Source organism: Canis lupus, chromosome 3, assembly GCF_048164855.1.
Source record: "Canis lupus baileyi chromosome 3, mCanLup2.hap1, whole genome shotgun sequence".
Lineage (NCBI taxonomy): Eukaryota > Metazoa > Chordata > Mammalia > Carnivora > Canidae > Canis > Canis lupus.
Genome location: NC_132840.1, coordinates 85,879,389 through 85,898,758, shown reverse-complemented (window position 1 = coordinate 85,898,758; position 19,370 = coordinate 85,879,389). Strand labels below are relative to the sequence as shown.

General features: G+C 39.8%; 1 protein-coding gene and 2 long non-coding RNA genes across 4 annotated transcripts in view; 2 read left to right on the top strand and 1 right to left on the bottom strand.

The window, feature by feature from the left end:
- The window catches only part of NTM (neurotrimin), a 941,158-nt gene that overhangs the window by 585,522 nt on the left and 336,266 nt on the right, over nt 1-19,370 (bottom strand). The gene's annotated exons all lie outside the window — the stretch shown is intronic.
- On the top strand, nt 6,921-9,762 carry LOC140625699 (uncharacterized). Its single transcript, XR_012025030.1, has 3 exons — nt 6,921-7,029; nt 7,269-7,357; nt 9,021-9,762. It is a non-coding gene; the product is annotated as an uncharacterized lncRNA (long non-coding RNA).
- On the top strand, nt 9,884-18,026 carry LOC140625694 (uncharacterized). Its single transcript, XR_012025028.1, has 3 exons — nt 9,884-10,023; nt 13,114-13,199; nt 17,212-18,026. It is a non-coding gene; the product is annotated as an uncharacterized lncRNA (long non-coding RNA).

Here is a 19,370-nt window from a genome sequence, read left to right as displayed (position 1 = left end):
GCCAGGAAAGGAAAATAGAGGCAAGGAACTTGCTAGTGGAGCAAGAGGAGGTTGGACTAGCCAATTACAACGTGCCTTGAATGTGGTGCTGAGGAGGTTTGAGTTTAATTCACAGAGTTGGGGCAACAGCACCATTTCTACATAAGAGAGTAACAGCTGTCAGCTGAAAGGGGAAAAAAATTTTTTTTCATGAAGGCAAGGCTTTAATATTTGCTTAATAATATCTTCATCAGTCCAATGGTCTAAATTAATAAATGATTATCACTGTAATGATGTTGATGTAAAACATTATATTATACTAACAGAATCAATCAAAAAAGAAACTGAAACTGTCATTGAGGACACATGACTGAACAAAAAGAGACCATAACTCCCATGTATGTGTTATTTTGCAGGACAGGTGAATATTGCTAATTGATTTGAATCCCCTCAGAAGGTGCTGCTTTTTAACCAAAATAGAAATTATAACTAATATTCTTTGCCCCACTCCACCTTCTATAAGCAATCAGTGTTTTAACATTTGTGTGTTCTTTAGAAAATGGAGATGTGATTCGTTACTAAACTCTGTCTCTGCTATTGGTTATGTATGTATACACGACAGTACAGACATTTTTTCCACACAAGTGTATAAATAAAATAGCATTATTAAAAGTTTAAAAATTCATATTTGCACATGAAAAAGTATATAGACCCTGACCATGTGTTCCGGAGAAAGAAAAAGGTCTGGACAAGCAGACTTTACCCCAAGAACTACTTCAGGGGCCTCTTAGAATACATAAAACTACAAACACTGGAATAATGGAATGGAATATGTAGCACCAGGCTTGAGATGAGGAGACTCTGTGCAAACAAAAAGACTTATGAAAATCAAAAGCATGAGAGCATTTCATCAAAATTATAAGCACAAAATTATAAGAATGCAGAGCAACGGGAACTCTTGAGCACCGTTGGTGGGAATGCAAACTGGTGCAGCCACTGTAGAAAGCGGTATGGAGCTTCCTTAAAATATTAAAAATAGAAATACCGTATGACCCAGTAATTCCCCTACCAGTTATATCCCCAAAGAAAACATTTATTTATTTCAGCATTATTTGTAATAGACAAGAAATGGAAGCAACCCAAGTGTCCACCCATAGATGAATGGATAAAGAAGATGTGGAATTTATATGCAATGGAATATTACTCAGCCATAAAAAAGGATGAGATTTCTTTTCCATCTGGAACAACATGGATGAACCTAGAGGGTATTATGTTAAGCAAAATAAGCCAGTCAGAGAAAGACAAATATCACATGATTTCACTTATTTGTGGAATGTAAAAAACAAAACAAAGAAATAAACAAACAGGCAACATACTCTTAAATACAGAGATCAAACTAGTGGTTGCCAGAGGGGAGGTAGGTCAGAGGCTAGTGAATTAGGTGAAGGGGATTAAGAAATTAAGGAAGTCGTACTTCTAGCTATAAAATATACACGTCATGGAAAAGAAAAGTACAATATGGAGAATATAGGTAATAATATTGTAGTAATGCTGTCTGGTGACAGATGGTGACTATCATCACGGTGAGCAAGGACTAATGCATAGAATTGTTGAATCAATGCGTTGTACGCTTGAAACTAATCTAACATTGTATGTTAATTATACTTCAATAACAAACAAACAAAAACCAAATAGACATCGCCAAGAACTATTTCAGTGCCCTCTAAGAATACATAAAGCTAACACTGAAAACATCATGGAATACTATGGCACTAGGCTTGAGATGACGACTTTGTGTAAACAAAAAGACCCATGAGAATCAAAAGCGTTGAGGCATTTCATCAAAATTACAATTGATTCAGATTGCCTTAAAATTTCCGCTTCTGAAATCTCACACTGAGAAAGTTAGTTGTTCAATTTGACATGGTTAACTCTGTGTTTAGGAAAAAACAACTCTGATAATCCTGCAAAAGATGAGAGGAATTAGGCAGTGGACGTGGGAAGCAGAACCACGGAGACATGGTGAGGGCTTGAACGAAGCAGCGAGGGTAGAATATAAAGAAGATGATTTCTAGAGATTTCCTTGGATACAATGAACAGGAGAAGGCGCCTACTCTCTCCTACAGAGAGTAGGAATGAGGAGACTTTTGGCTATTTACAGAATAGCCAAAGAAGTTTGGAAGTTTGGAAGTTTCCAGATTGAACAACTGGGCTAATAAATAACAAAGTGGGTTTTAAATAACAGAATGCAAGATGGATTTTGTGCTTTCTATTATACTAAGAACTTGCTATGGTTTATTTCATGAATTCTCATGACACCCTTATGAAATGGCTTCTTTAATTATGCTTGCTTTACAGATGAATGGATGGAAGCCCAGAAAGTTTAAGTCAAATATGTCCAATATTACCCATTTAAGAAGTGGTAGGGATGGCCGGTTTTGAAAGTGCATGCATGGCTCTTCCTAACCAGGATGGACAAGGATATGTGCAGGTAGAGAGAGACCCTGGGGTGAGGGGAGGTCTATAGAGGAAGCACCGAAGCAGAACAGATGCCAACAACAGCCACCGTAACTAGCCTGTGAAGCATTTTTCAGAGAACAGGAATTTATCTCTGAGACTGTGTTGAGCAGGCTCTGGCCTCTCTAAGTGCATTTTGGTGAACTTAATCATGGGGTCCATCCAGCCAGCTGCCTGCCTGTTGGTGAATTTCTTCAAGGAAGCTTTGCAGCTAACATTCAGCGCCAATTGTGTTCTGATTGCTTCCACTAAATCAAGAAGAAAATTGAAAAGATTGACATACGCATGCACAAACGTGTGTGGAAGTCTGGAAAGGTGATGATTGGCGCCCCCAGCTATGACCTTTATTTTCCATCGATGGATCCCAGTGAGCGTCAGTTATGTTTGAAGCTGCATAACATGAACTGAAATAAGAGGAATAAATAGGAACTGTTAAAGCCCTTTTCTAGAGGAATTTGGAGCTGATTAAATAACATCATATTTAAGGAAACACTCTGATATCAGACGGAAATGGAAGATAAGCGTCAAAACAAAACACTGACCTACCCAACCAGACTGAGTTATTTTAAGCAACATGAAAACAGGAGCTGATCTACATAGCTTTGATCTAAAGAAACCAGGTGACCATAAAGTATAGAAAGATCCATGGTTCTTATGATTTTCCTTTGAGTCCTCTAAATAGAACAAAATTAGGGTCTAGAGATTGAACAGGAAGGAACAGTGCGAGAAGACAAATTTGGGGGATGGGTTGTGGGCCAACAGCCATGTGTTCCATTAAATTATGATTTTTTTTTCTGGCTTGAGAAATTAGAAGGGGAAAAATTCTACATTCCAATTTATAAAGTATTACATAGATTAGAAAAAAAAAAAAGCAAACCAAATCAAACCAAGAAACAGCCTAGCAGTCTGGTGTAATAAACTCTGGATAATAATACCCTCACTCACTTGGGTGAGATTTTACTGACTGGGTTCTGGAACTAGCAATGATTGTCCTGGGGACTGTTTTATTTCAGAGAGAAACCACTGATTCAGGCAGATTGCCAATGCTAATAAAATTCTTGGAAACTTAAATATTGTTCTCAAAGAGGCGCCCTATATCCATTCTTGACTTCTGCAGATCCTTTTCTTTCGTCTTCCCTTCCCTCTTTTATCCTCCCATTGAGTGCAGGTATTTCTTGAGGCGGGGAGTGGGGGGGGTTCCCTGCTCTTCTCTTCCTCCTTGAACTCATGCTTCTTCATGACTTCAGTGGCCATCTATGTGATGACTAGTAGGAGGATTCTAACTCCAGTCCCTTTTGCTCACCTGTGTACCTACGTCTTCACAGGGTAGGTATTACCCCTGGACAAATTCATTTAGATTTACTATTTTCACCTCAATGTATCATGTTAAAAACAAAGGAGGTAAAGACATGTATATGGACAATAAGCATATGGAAAGATGCTCAACATCATGAGTCATTAGAGAAATGGGAATCAGAATCACAGGATACCACTTCACACCTACTAGGGTAGCTATGATCCAAATGAAGGCGGTGACAAGTATTGGCAAAGATGTGGGGAAATTGGAAACCTCACAGATTGCTGGTGTGAAGATGAGACGGTGAAGTCATTTGGCAAAGAGTTTGTTAGTTCTTCAAAGTATGAAACATAAAATCACCATTTGAACCAGGAATTCCATTCCTAGGTACATACCCCAGAGAAATGACATATGTCTGCAAACCTGAATGTACCTGAGTATCCATAGCAGCATTATCAATGAACCATATAACGAAATATGATTCAGCCAAAAAAAGAGAAGGAAGTGCTAATTCATCCTACAACATGGCTGAATCTTGAAAACATCACGATAAATGAAAGAAGTCAGGCACAAAGGCCACGCATTAAATGATTATATATATATATTAAATGGCAACAATAAAGAAAGCCATAAAGACAGAAAGGAGTAGGCTCTGGCTGCCAGGGGCTAGGGGAAGGGGATATGGGAAGTGACTACAGATGAGTCTAAGGTTTCTTTTGGCATGGTAAAAATGTTTGGGAATTAATGGCTACGATTGCACATCGATTGCACAATTGTGAATATACTACAACCATTGAATTGTATACTTTAAAAGGGTACATTTTATAATATGTGAATTATATTCTAATTACAAGCAAACAGATATACTGTGAAAACTGATGATGGGATCCCTGGGTGGCGCAGCGGTTTAGCGCCTGCCTTTGGCCCAGGGCGCGATCCTGGAGACCCGGGATGGAATCCCACATCAGGCTCCCGGTGCATGGAGCCTGCTTCTCCCTCTGCCTATGTCTCTGCCTCTCTCTCTCTCTCTCTGTGTGACTATCATAAATAGATAAAAATTAAAAAAAAAGAAAACTGATGTTTTCACAAAATTTTTGGTAAAGATGTCACCGTCCCCTCTTCAACAGCGATCACCAAGTGCCTGAGTTCACCCCACCAAAATTTATTTGAATGTCCCCTGTGTGTCATGGAGCTAATAGCTAACACATAACCTATCACTCCTCCCATTCCAAGTGTTTTTTGATGTGCTTTATGCATATTAGCTCATTTAATGTTCATAAGGACCCCTCTGAGCACATGAAAACCTCGGGGTGGAGAAGTTACGCAATTGCCTGAGGTCACACTGCTTGTCAACACCAGGGCATGACAGATTTCAAATCCATATTATAGTCTGACTCCTAAATTGATACTTGCTCTATTGTGACACACTATTATCCAACCCTATACTACGTTCTAGAGCTCACTAAGTGGTTCTAGTACCATTACTATTATGACACTACCTTTGGTCTAACTTTGGCAAAGTGGTCTAAGAGGGGAGCCCTGCTCTTGTGGAGTGAGTTTTCTCATAAATATGTCTGTGAATGTCTGCAACGCAGATGTAATAAGCAGCCTATGTTGTGTTCTACAGAAGAACAGAAAGAGGGATGGCTTCCATGCGGGTGGTCAGAAAGACAGGGGCAGTGGTTGCTTGGAAACTGGGCCTGCCCAGGGCCTGCATTTCAGCAGTGAGGCTGGAAGGTGGGTGCAGGGAGTGCTGAAGGCCCTCACCTGGATCCTGCAGAAGCCTGCACCTTCAGATGCCTGTCCTGATCCCAGACTCTCTCCGTTCCACAGTCTACCTTACAGACTTTTGCCAGACTGATTTTCCTTCAATGTTGTTTAAAACCTGTCTTCCTTAACCAAAAACCTTCAATGGGTGCCTGGTTGCCTTTCATGTTAACGCTAAGCTCCTCTTCTCTGCATGTGGGTACGCTGGCCCCTGTCACTCCCCTAATTACAAGGACTCCTTCCGCTGTTCTTCACTGATCTCGCGGGTTCAGAAAAGAAAGAGAGGGGTCCTTATACTTTGCTTCCCTTTTTTTTTTGAAAGCATATGAAAAGCTAAATTTATAACTGTCTTCTAGCAAAGCTTAGGATATAAAAGCATGTGTTTCGTGTACTGGCTTCCCCTTAATTTCCTACTCTCATTTTAGTTCCCATCACTGTTTTTGAGCTATTTAAGATATATTTCATCTTGCTATATCGTGTGTGTAACTAGAAGGGGGAAGAAGAAATCAGATGTTTTTGAAACAGGAGGCCCACGGACCCACCTAATTTGTCTTCTTAAGAGAACCTTGCCTTTCTTAGGAAAAGGCCTTGCTGAACCCTAGGGTGGTGAAGTCAAAGCCCCTGATGGTATTAGACTAGAGGCAGAGCGACAACACAACAGAGCATCAAGGGGCACCCTATAACAGATTCGGAGGAACTTGGGAGTTGACCTGGTGATATGGCAATCAGCTTTGAGAGCAATGGAGCAGTGGATTCTTGGGGGAGTGGATGGGGCCCTGTCACAGAGCATGAGGCCACAGCTTAGGCAGGGTGGCCTACAAGAAATTCCTAGCATCAAGGATGGCTGAGGAATTTTTAAGATGTTTGGTACTCAGTTGACAGTTGTTTTTTGCTCTGTGCTATGTAATCACCCGTGGCCCTCACAAGCCTTCAGTAAGAGCCTATCACTCATAGTAGCCCTGGGCCATGGGTGATTGGGGCAGTAGAGCACAGGGTCGGTGCCCCACAGAATAGAAGTGATGCCAAAAAAAGAATGGCAGCCACAGAACCCAAGAGGGAGAGGTGCTGCAAGGTTGTGAGAGCAAGCAGACCCCCATGGAGACCAAGGCTGAAATTTATATGGGAGATCTCTCTTTTCCTTTGGACATAATACAAGAAGGAGAACCTTGCAAGGGGGCACCAGAGAGATTAGAATTTACCAAAGATAAGGTCTGTAGATAATTGTGTTCTACATTTTATAAACTGCCCTACATTCTTCCCAAGGAAGACAGAATGGAAAAGAAAAAACACTCCCACTCTGCATCCTTTCACATAATCTTTCTTTCTTGAAAGGGTCTCTCTCTCCCTCTGTGTGATTCAGGGCCTGAAGTCCATATCCTGCCCCCAGGATGGAGCTTGTGCTGCTTTGTCCTTCACTACTTCCTATTCTTCCTCAAGGGGTGGCACCGTGTGTGTTACCAACCCTCCAGGTGATTCTATATATATATATAAATTTATTTTTTATTGGTGTTCAATTTGCCAACATATAAAATAACACCCAGTGCTCATCCCGTCAAGTGCCCCCCTCAGTGCCCATCACCCAGTCACCCCCACTCCCCGCCCACCTCCCCTTCCACCACCCCTAGTTCATTTCCCAGAGTTAGGAGTCTTTCATGTTCTGTCTCCCTTTCTGATATTTCCCACTCAATTTTTCTCCTTTCCCTTCCAGGTGATTCTAATGCAATGCTACACTTGGAGAACCAGGACAGGGACCAGAGGCGCCTGCTGGAGTGGCAATCCGGTCACATCTCTTTCCAGGTCTGTGCCATCTGATGGAGTCCATCTCACTCCTCCAAAACTCAAAGTATTTGTAATGCCCGTCCACGTCCCACATGTACATAGGTTGCATTTTTACCTCTATGACCTCATTTGCCCCACCCCTCACGGTCCCTGGCACTCATTTCCTCTGGTCACTGAGGCCAGGTTTGCTTCTGCCTCAACACATTTACTGGGGCTGCTTCCTCTGCCTGGAACTCTCTTCCTCACCTCCTTCAAGTTCTTTCTTCTGGGAAGCCTGCCCCAGTCACACTATTTGTAATTAGATTCACCTCCACTATGGAAACCACCTATTCCTCTCTGGCTTATTTTACCCACAGCATTGATCTGTATATAATGTTGCATATAGTTTGGGGTCCCTGGGTGGCTCAGTGGTTGAGCATCTGCCTTTAGCTCAGGGAGTGATCCCAGAATCCTGAGATCGAGTCCTGCATTAGGATCCCCGCATGGAGCCTGCTTCTCGCTCTGCCTGTGTCCCTGCCTCTCTCTCTCTGTGTCTCTCAGGAATAATAAGTAAAATCTTTTTTTAAAAACTTGCATATATTTCACTTCCTCAAACTTTTAATTATTTGTGTTATTTTATCAGAATGTAAGCCCCAAGAAAGCAGAGATCTTATTTCATGTTTTCTTATTTTGCTCATTAATATAGTACTTGATCCATGTGGTAAAGCATATTCAATAAACACCTGTTGAATGAGTGAATATAACACCAATCTTCTGTCTTTTCATTGTTCATGGACTACTCCACCCATCGTAGTCTTTGTGGCCAACCAGTTTGTAAGATCCATGAGAAGAGCTAACACGTCCTGGGTGGCAGTCTTCCCCACCAGCCTAGCGAAATGCTGAGAACGTAAAGAGCACAAGATGCTCCTTGATTCTAGGTCTCACCACAATTGTCCCACAGACTTGAGATTCAAGACAGAAAGCCCATGCAATGCCCCATAAATATCTGGAGCTCTCTCTCCATCACTCCTTCCAACACAGAGTTCGAAGCTCCAAGCCTGCCTCCTCTCCCTTGTCCAGCTATAATTTCTAGTCATTTCCCCTGACATGCAAAGAATCCACCTCTCCCTGGCTGCTCTCTCCACCCCCAGGCTGTTGCCTGCTCAGGCATCCTCCATCTGTCCCTCACCCTAGTTCCAGCGACCCAGCATGACAGCTGAGATCTATAATTTATTAGTACCCTTCTGCTGGGCCTTTTCTTTCTTCCTTTTTCTCGGGCATCATTGGTACACAGCCTTAGTCAGCACCATCAGAAGGGCTGCAGGTGTTTGAAAGGCCCCCAAATGGAGGTAATCTGAATCAAGCATTGGGCTAAGATAAGCAAATTTGAGATTCTGGAACATGCTGTTCTGGGAGAAAGAAAAGTCTTTATCACTTTAAACAATGTCCTGGCATCTCTCTACTACCCTTCTTATTTGCATTTGACTGAATGTGTAGTAAAATCACATTTTGTGCTTTGAAGAGACATGTATATTGATGGAGGCTAAGAACCTCTGAGAAGAGGGCCAGACAGTACACATGAGTTGTCTTCTCAAACCTCAGTAGGCAATATGTGTTTTTAATAATTATCTGGTAATTAACAGCTGTGATTCGAAGCCCTTCATTTGGAAAAAATAATAATAATTTTACTTCCTGGTGCCAGGAGCCAGATGGGCAGCCAAAGAGAGAAGCCTCCAGCTATGTAGCAGACAAGTAGAGAAGGAAAGGTCCATGAGCCTCCTTATCACCCTGCAGCTGGCACAACATCTGGACAACAGAACAAGGCAACAGCACAGATACCTGCACCTCCCCAACCCCAACATGCATGTTTGTCCATTTAGTGCTAATTACAGTATTGGTTTGTAATCCCTGCTATAAAAAAAACTATAGTCCCTCCCTCTACTTACTTGTTCTAAATGACCTCTTTCAAAAGATCCACTGCTTGATAAGTAATGTCAAACTGGGAAATTATTTTGAAATATCATAACCAGGAATTTGTTACTTGGTTCAAAGACATTGCACTGGCCCTCAGGCTTTCCTGAAGCTTGCTACCACCATGTCAACCATCTCCCCTTCCCCTGCTGATCCTGTAACTTCAGTGTCAGTCAGGAGCAAACCACCTTCCCAACATCATGTATTAGTAACAGATCTTCACAGTATCTTCACAAATATCTCTCTCTAGTACACACATGCACACACACACACACACACACATTTCTTTGCTGAAGATATCAGGGGAAAAGAGTTAAGACAAAGGAGAAGGATAGCAAAAAGCAAACAATCTGTATATATTTTTATTATATTTCTCATTAAGCTCGGTTTCAGGTCTCCCAGAGGCATGGGGTATGAGGGCTGGAGTTGATCTGCTCGGCTGAAATCATTTGAAACTTGACATGGATTTGAGGGCTCTGTTGTGGCCACAGAAAGAAAAAGAGGAAGGATGGATGGAAAGAAAAAGGGAAGGAAGGAGGGAGAGAGGAAGGAAGGAGGGAAGTGTGGGAATTGTCTTCTATGACTTACCCTGCTTATCCCTGTATTTGTTTATGCCTGTATACCTATATGTTTAACATGGCAGAGATACCATACAGCAGAACCATCAAGGAGAAGACTGAATCCCAATCCAGCAGTTATGTGATCTACATCACTTGAGTGGAAGAGGATCAGTGGTAAGTGATTCTTGGCTCTGCATGATTCCATCCATCACCACAAACAATAGCAAAGCTGCAGTTGCCTTTCCAATCCTGCTTTGAGGAGCTTAATATTTTGATGGTTGCCATGGCAAGCAAGCTTAAAACACCACTGGATGATATGAATGGCAAAAGATAATGCTTTATAATTTTCAGAGGACACTTTGAAAGGAGGATTTTGATATCTCCAGTTTTTAAAATTTATTTTTTATTTTATTTTTAAGTATGCTCCACACACAGCATGGAGCCCAACATGGGGCTTGAACTCATGACCCTGAGATCAAGACCTGAGCTGAGATCAAGAGTTAGGAGGCTTAACCAACTGAGCCACCCAGGCACCCTGGTATCTCCATTTTTTTTTTTTTTATGATGGAAAGAATTACAAGTTGAGGACCAGTAGAACTAGATGCCAGTTTCAGATCTGCCATTAAATAGCTATGTGACCCTGGGTGGTATGTCACTTAGCCTCTCTGGGCAGAGGGGTTCCTGTTCTGAAAAGTGAGAAAATAGTAATAAATGCTAACTACTGGGATGTTAGGATAGTAATAATGTAAGTTATGATCAAGCAGTTGGAATCTGGCCTTTCCTCTCTGATAACCAACTGGGAGATTTCAGACATTTCACTTAACCTTTCTGGGTCTTCATTCCTCAGTGAAAAAAATAGAAAATAAAGATGCACATTATAGACATTGTGATTGTGTGATACCAACAATAGATAAAGAAAAGCTGGTACCTCAGACCAGCAAACCACAGGGAAGAAAAATAGTTCTGATGGGCTTGCAATGTTCTTATTCGGGACCTATTGACTCTAGTTGTGACCCTACCACTCTCTAGTGGCCCTGAAGCTCCCTCTGAGTTTGCGGATGCTAAACCAAATGAGTCAGGCATTTACTGTGATCGTCACTGTAATCCTCACCTGTAGAATCTATTAGAAAGTAAAAGATAAAACATCAGCATATTTATTTTCATCGATACGTTATCTCATCTTTCTCCTTCACTCTCTGTCAGGGTTAGCCAAGATTTTGAACTCTGTATGTTTCTAAATTAAAACGTGGATCCAATTATAAATGTCTTGGAGAATGACCTTGGAATCTTACCCTATAGTAAAAAGTGCCAAGGGAACCTCACCAAAGTTTTCCTTTTGGCAGTAAGTAATAGGTGTTCCTGTCACTTTCATACCAAACGATTCACTCTTACTGGTTGTAGTTTGTGAGGGAAAAGACGACAGGCTAGAGATCCAGAATACCTACATTCAGAGAGCTGGTGTGCATGTCTAGAAACTTGGAGGACATTATTTAAGCACATAATGATATTGACACAATGGAGGCCAGATGATTGAAAAAATAATAATGAGAGTAATTATAATTATACTCGCATCTGTTATTTTGTATTGAACATTGACTGTATGCCAGGCATTGTGCTTAATGCTTTGCAATTATTATTTTCTTTAGTTCACGACAACCCTAAGAGAGAGAGACAATGCAATTCCTACTGTACAGGTTAAGAGACTGAGAGGAGGGGTAAGGAAGTTGAGTAATTTCCAACTTGGTAGATGGAGGAGGGATTCATATTCAGGCATATTTGACTCCGAAGCCGGTGCTCTTAGCCACTACCCATAAATAATATTTATTGAGTACCTATAATGTGCTCTGTCTATTATAAACATTATTTCATTTTATTGATCTCAAAATACTAAAAGCGATTAGTATTATAATATCTTTATATAATAGATGGGAAAACTAAGTCTCAGAAAGTTTAGGTAATTTACCCAAGACCACCCAACCCCTAAATAGAGGAATGAGGAGTCTATTCTGTCTCTTTGCTCCCAGATGAAATTTGAGAAAGATAGGTACAAAGGAAAAATAAATCCTGCAGTCTCCTGAGATCTAGTAATAATTCTGCTGTTAATTAGCTGGGTTGTTCTGGTTTCTCAGGGTCACTTATCCTAATTGGGCAAAAGGATTTTTTTTCAGAGGGTAACAACAGTATGTACTTTAAAAGATATTTTCTATTGTTCTTTCTACTTTTAAAATCATTGATTTATAGTGTCCTGATTTTTAAATAGGAAAGAAAAACATCCTCCATAACTAAAGAGGGAAGTATTTCTGTGTACAAACTGGGAGGTAAAAGATGGTAACAATGATTATTTAAGTACTTGCAGTGGACTAAGCATTTGCCCTAGTGTGCTGCTCATTTAAATCTCACAAAACCCAGTATAAGGTAAGTTCTTCTTATCGCTCCCATTTTATACATAAGATGTTGAGGCAAAGACAGGGTACATACATAATGTCTCCAAGATCTCTCAGACAGTAAGCAGTGGAGATGGGGCATGATTTCTGGTCGCCTATTTCATAATAAAACATTATAATATAATCTGAAATCAAAGTAGTGTATTAGCTTCATGGTGGTCAAGATGGTGCTAAATTTTATTAGCTACGCAGGACAACATTGCAGAAAGAGTTGAAGAACAGATGTTAGGCTAACCTGAATTTGAATCCGCATATTACCACCCTCACTAGGCTGCCAGTTTTACCAAATAAAAGTTCAGTCTGGTCTATTTTCTCCACCCCTTTAATAATCTCCAGTATCTGTTGAATGTATGAATTATTTGGGGGAGGGGGTGGAGCCAGCCTTACAAATATTATATTGTCTGGTCCCAAAGCCTAAGAGATTTCTGTTTCCAGAAGTACCTTGCAGAATAAATTAATATAGATCTGACCAAAGCTAAGCATTCCTGAGGCAGCAGAAACAAATGGCTTGATATTCGAAGTTAGACACACTGAATCTAACAAGGTGTGTGGCCTCTCTGAGTCTCCACTTGTTTCTCCATAAAGCTGAGATAATGTTGTCATACTTGCTTGTGAGAATTCAAAGCAATAACTGTCAAGCACCTGGCACACTGCTCGGCATAATGTAGACGTACAATAATGGGCAACTTCTCAACTGTCTTCTAAAAAAATGTCAACTGAAGCAGTAGCATCTGTAGCCTGCATGGGTCATCTCCTTTATTTATTTTTTTTTTGGTCGTTTCCTTTTTTGAATCATAATATCATGTTTCTCTGTTCTAAGGAAGCACCCACTGAATACCTGGGAGAGGGCCTATGTTTCCTTCCATGAAGGAGTTTAAGATAACTTACAGCAAAAATATACTCAAGGTGAGCATGAACATCGTGTAGGAATGACATCTTACAGAGAAAAAAAAAAGGCAGTCCACAATCTGGGCATGCTCAGAATACAGTAATTTCTAATCATTCGCAACTTGTCCCCTTATGAGTGTCTCCTAAAGTTGAGGCTGTTGTTACTTTTCCACTTAGATCTTGGAGAGTGAATTTCCCAGTGGATGTAACGCGTGATGACTTGGCTCCTCAGCCTCCATTAGTATTGATGGAGCACAACAGGATGCTTAAAATAAACAGGGTCCCTTTGGCCTCCATAAATGCCTCCACACTTAGTAAATAAGTAGCATGTTTAGCTTGGAATCACAGGCATTAAATGGCTTGTTGTCAAGTTCCTACAGCCCTCCAAGGACCATTCAGAAACTTATTATTTCTCTGTCTTGGCCCTCTCGAGGCAGTGTCCTCTCTACCATATTAAGCCTGCAAGTCTATGGGTTCTCATGCTTCTGTTATGAGCATCCTCCATGTGACCTTTGCAGTTTCACTGCTATGGGTTATTAGGAGCTCCCTTCTCCCTGAATGTTCTCTCCAACATTATGTAGCTGGCACAGCCAAACAGCTGCCTTTCCTGGGCAACACTGCATGGTTTCCCCTAGCTTCAAAAGCAGACAGCTGACTTCTGCTTCTGGCCGAGATGGAGTAACAGGCAGCAGATTACCCTCCTATCTGAAACAACAGTAACTCGAGCAAGAAGAACAAAACATAGGGGGCAGTGGTTTTCAAGACACTGAACATCAGACACTGAAAAATAGTGACCCCAGAGAGATGGAAAACCAAATGAGTTTAGCCCTGCAATCGTCCTAGCTGACTGCCTGCAGAGAGATCCCAGGCATAGTGCAAGGAGGGTAATCAGGCAAAGCCTAGAGGACTCCCTAAATTGACCAGCTAAGAGATCTGGGAAATGAAAGCAGAGTTCTCAGAACAGAATATCAGGGAGGAGAATACCTGCCCAGAGAGAGAACCCCAGAGATTTGTAGAGAGTTCCTTTGCATATTCAGCAGAGTAGTTAGTGCATGTGAGGGTGAAACTATCAAAGTCTGGGGAAAGAATCATGCAGAAGATTGGAGGGAACAGTATTCAGCACTCATAAAGGGTCAGGTATTGTGTCTATTCCTATCAGCCAGATGTGAAAAACTAAGATTCTTGAGGCATTGAGTCTAGTACTCATAAACACCTTGCCTCAGTAGGGGGTCTGCCATTAAACAATGCACTGATGTCACCTGACAAATCTTAAAAGTAAAATCCAAAAGAAATTGAATTCGTAGACAAAAACTCTCCCACCAAAAACCATGTAAGCCAAAATGTCTTCATTGGTGAATTTCATCAAACATTTAAGGAAGAAATAATATTAATTATACAGAAACTCTTCCAGAAAATTAAAGTGAAGGGGAAAATTCCCAATCCATCCCATGTGTCCAGAATTATCCTGACACCAAAATTGTAAAAGGATTAAAACAAACGCAAACGATGGAATGATACCCCTCATGAACACATACACAAATCTTCTAGAACACATACACAAATCTTCTAGACAGCATTTTAGTAAGTTAAATTCAACAATATTTAAAATGGATATATCAGGGCTGTGCAAGTTTTTTTTTTTTAATGATAGTCGCACAGAGAGAGAGAGAGAGAGAGAGAGAGAAAGAGAGAGAGAGGCAGAGACACAGGCAGAGGGAGAAGCAGGCTCCATGCACCGGGAGCCCGACATGGGATTCGATCCCAGATCTCCAGGATCGCGCCCTGAGCCAAAGGCAGGCGCCAAACCGCTGCACCACCCAGGGATCCCCTGCAAGTTTTATCCTAGGAAAACAAGTTTAGTTTGAGATTTTAAAAAGTCAAATCAATGTAACTCATGATATTAATAAGCTAAAATAAGAAAAGCATAATTATCCCAACAAATAAGAAGAAAAGCACTTGACAAAGTCTAATACCCATTCCTGATTAAAGGGTAAAAATATCAACTAATTAGGAAAACTTCCTCAATCTAATAAAGAGCATCTGTGAAAAACTGATAGCTTTTAGAATATATTAAAATAAAAGGAAACATGTTTCCCTTGTAAAATCAAAGACAAGGATGTGTCTTTCCATGATTTCCCTTCAACTTTGTACTGGAGGTTCTACCCAATGCAATAAGGCAAGAACAAAAAATAAAAGGCACCAAAATTGAAAAGGGAGAAGTAAAACCTATTTGCAGATGATGTAATTGCCATTATAGAATATCTGATGAAATCTATAAAAAAAGCTATTGTAACTAATGAGTGTAGAAATGTTGCAAGGCGAAATACTCTATGCAAAATCAATTGAGTTTCCATATACTATCAATAAGTGATCTGAAATTTAAATAAAAAAGATAACACCATTCAGAAAAGCATTGACAATTTAAATACTTAGGGCTAAATCTGGCAATGGATATCCAAGACCTGTACCCTAAGGATTACAAAACATAACTGAAATAAATTAAAGAAGACCTAGATAAATAGAAACAAATACTATGTCAGTCACGGACATTATTTTTGAGGTGGCAATTTTCTTAGAATTAATCCATAGACTTAATACAATCCCAACCCAAATATTGCTAGTTTTTTTTTAGTAGTAATTGACAAACTGATTTTAAAATCCACATGGTAATACAAAGTACACCAAATAACCAAAACAATTTTGAGGAAAGCGAAGTTGGAGGCTTAACATCATCTGATTTGGAGACTTGTCACAGTTACAGAAAACAAAACAGTGTAGTATTAGCAAAAGGACAGAAAAATAGATCAATGGAACAAAACAGAGTCCAGAAATTGACCCACAGTTATAAAAGCTGCCTTTTTTGTTTTTGGTGTTTTTTTTTTTTTTTCCACAAAAGTGCTAAGACAACTCAATGGAGAAAAGATACAATCTTTTCTACAAACAGTGCTGAAACAATAAGATATCTATAGCTTTCAAACAAAATTCAATCCGTTCTGTGCACCATATACAAAAATAACTCAAAATGGATCAAAGACCTAAATGTAAAATCTTCTTTAAAAAAAAGCATAAGAAAAAACCTTTCTGACCTTGGGTTGGGTAATGATTTCTGAGATGTGATACCAGAACACAATCTATAAAAGAATAAAATGATACATTGGGCTTCAGTAAAATTTAAAATTTCTCCTCTTTTAAGGGCACTGTTGGGAAAATGAAAAGATAAGCCACAGACTGGGGAACAATATTTCAAATCATATATCAGCTAAAGAACTTAGATCCAGAATATATAAAGAACTTCCAAATTCAAAAATAAGAAACAAAGCAACCCAATAAAAATTGGCAACAGATTTGAACAGCCGTAATACCAAAGGACATATACAATTAGTAAATAAGCACACAAAAAGATGCTGAGCTTTATTAGTCATTGAGGACTAAAAACCACAATGAGATACCACTACCTCCTCATTAGGATGTGTTTATACTCATCTAATCATTCTAATTATTTCATAAATAGCTAACCATACACTTATTATATAATTGAGCAATTCTATTCCTACTTATTTTCTCAAGAGAAATAAAACCATTGGCCATACAAAGTCTTGTTTATTCTTACAATGAAATACTACTCAACACTCAAAAAGAATAAACTACTGATAAATGCAACATGCATAGAATCTCAAAATAATTATGTTGAGTGAAAGTCAGACAAAAGGTAATATGTACTAGGTGAAACCAAATATATAAAACTCTAGAAAATGCAAATTAATTTATGGGACAGAAAGATCGTGGTTGCATCTGTGGGGAGGGAGATAACAGGAAGGAGGGTATATGGTGACCAGACCTCAACAAAATTCACAAGTGAACAGATACATTAAAAATGATTAATTGTCAAGCTTAAATATGTACAGTTTATTGCATATCAATTATACCTCATAAAGCAGTTAAAAATAGCAAATAGTGATTGGTGGAGGAAATAGCCTGAAATGCTAAAATAAATCTTCCCATCTGTTCGTCCTATTCACCTTCGATCTAGGTTTTTCCTGAACTCTGCAAACTGACTTGCTTTGGGGAAATTTTGCTGCATTTACTACGTGAGGAACTTAGCTGTGACAGCCTTCCTCTTTGCATTACCTCTTTCCCTGTGAATCTGTTCTGTAAACAAAATTGCATCCAGTGCCGGCATGATATGCAGGGTACTTCTAATAGCTTCTGTGGTGAGGTGAATTGTGTTATGTTCAAGTCCTAACCCCAAATACTTGTTTATGTGACATTATTTGGATACAGGGCCTTTTCAGAAGAAATTAAATGAAGGCATGGTGTTATGTCTTTATTGCCTTTCTACGAAATCCATATGTTGAAGTCCTAACCCCTAGGACCTCAGAGTGTGACTTCATTTAGAGATAGGGCCTATAAAGAGGTGATGAAATTAAAATGAGGTTGTTAGACTGGACCAAAATGCAATCTGATGGTATCCTAATGAGAAAAGGAGATTTAGAGACACGCAGAGATACTAGGGGCATGCTCATAGAGGAAAGGCCATGAGCACACAGCAGGAAGATGGTCATCTCGAAACCTAGGGTTTCAGAAGAAAACAGCCTCTTCACAAACCCAGGTCTTTGGTCATACTGGATTAGAACCTATCCCTACACCCAATGACTGGTATCCTCATATAGGAAAGGAGAGGAATTTCAAGAGACACACTAGAGAAGAGAGTACCATCTGAAGACAGAAGCAGATACGTGCATATGTGCATCAGCCAAGGAATAAAAAAGATCACTGGCAACCACCAGAAGGTAGCAGGAAGGTAGGAACAGAGGCCTCCTCAAAATCTCCAGAAGAAACCAAGACTCTCAGCACCTTTATTTTAGTTTTTCAGCCCCCAGAACTGTAAGAAAATAAATTTCTGTTGTGTTAAGCCACCCAGTTTGTGGTAATTTGTCATGGCCGCTGTAGAAAGCTAATGCAGCCTCTAAAAATCTTTTCTTTCTTTCAGTGCCGGAAATCAGTTTTGATATGTTGATAGGTGCAAATCACATATCCGAAAAAAGGTTAGTATCCAAAATATGTAAAGAATCCGTACAACTCAATTACAAAAAACCCTCCAGATAATCCAATTAAAAAATGGGCAGAGGATCTGAATAGACATTTCCTCTGAATAGACACGTCTTCCAAAGAAGATGTACAGATGGCCAACAGGCAGATGAAAAGATGCTCAACATCACTAATCATCAGGGAGATGCAAATCAAAACCACAATGAGGTATCATCTTACACCTGTCAGATTGGCTATTTTTTAAAAGCTAAGAAATAACAAATGTCGGCAAGGATGTGGAAGAAGGAAACCCTCAGGCATTGTTGGTGGGGATGTAAATTGGTGCAGGCACTGTGGAAAATAGTATAGAGGTCCCTCAAATAAATAAATAAATAAATAAATAAATAAATAAATAAATCTACCATAGGATTCAGCAATTCCATTCCTAGGTATCTATCTGAAGAGAAGAAAAACACAAATTCAAAAAGATATATGCATCTCTATATTCATTGCAGCATTATTTATAACAGCCAAGATATGAAGACAATCTAAGTACTCATTGATACTTGGAATACTACTTGGCCATAAAAAATAATGAAATCTTGCTCTTTGCAACAGAATGCACCTATGCACCTATGCTTTCACATAGCATTTCACTATGCTAAGTGAAATAGTTCAGAAATAAGACAAAACCCACATTGTTTCAGTTATATGTGGAATCTGAGAAACAAAACAAATAAAGAAAACAAAATAAAACCTAGATTCATAGGTACAGTGAAGATTGGTGGTGAGAGGGAGGGTGATTAGGGGAGTTAAGGGAGGGTGAAATGAGTAAGGAGGATCAGAAAGTACAAACTTCCAGTTGTAAAATATTAAGTCATAGAGATGTAAGGTACAGCATGGGGAATATAGTCAGTAATTTTATATTAAATATTTATTTATTTTTATTTATTCATGAGAGACACAGAGAGAGAGGCAGAGACACAGGCAGAGGGAGAAGCAGGCTCCCTGTGGGGAGCCTGATGCAGGACTTAATTCTGGGACCCCGAGGCCTCGACCTGAGCCAAAGGCAGATGCTCAACCACTGAGCCACCCAGGTGCCCCATTAATTTTATATTAACCTTCTGTGGCAACAAGAAGTCACTAGACATCATGGTGATC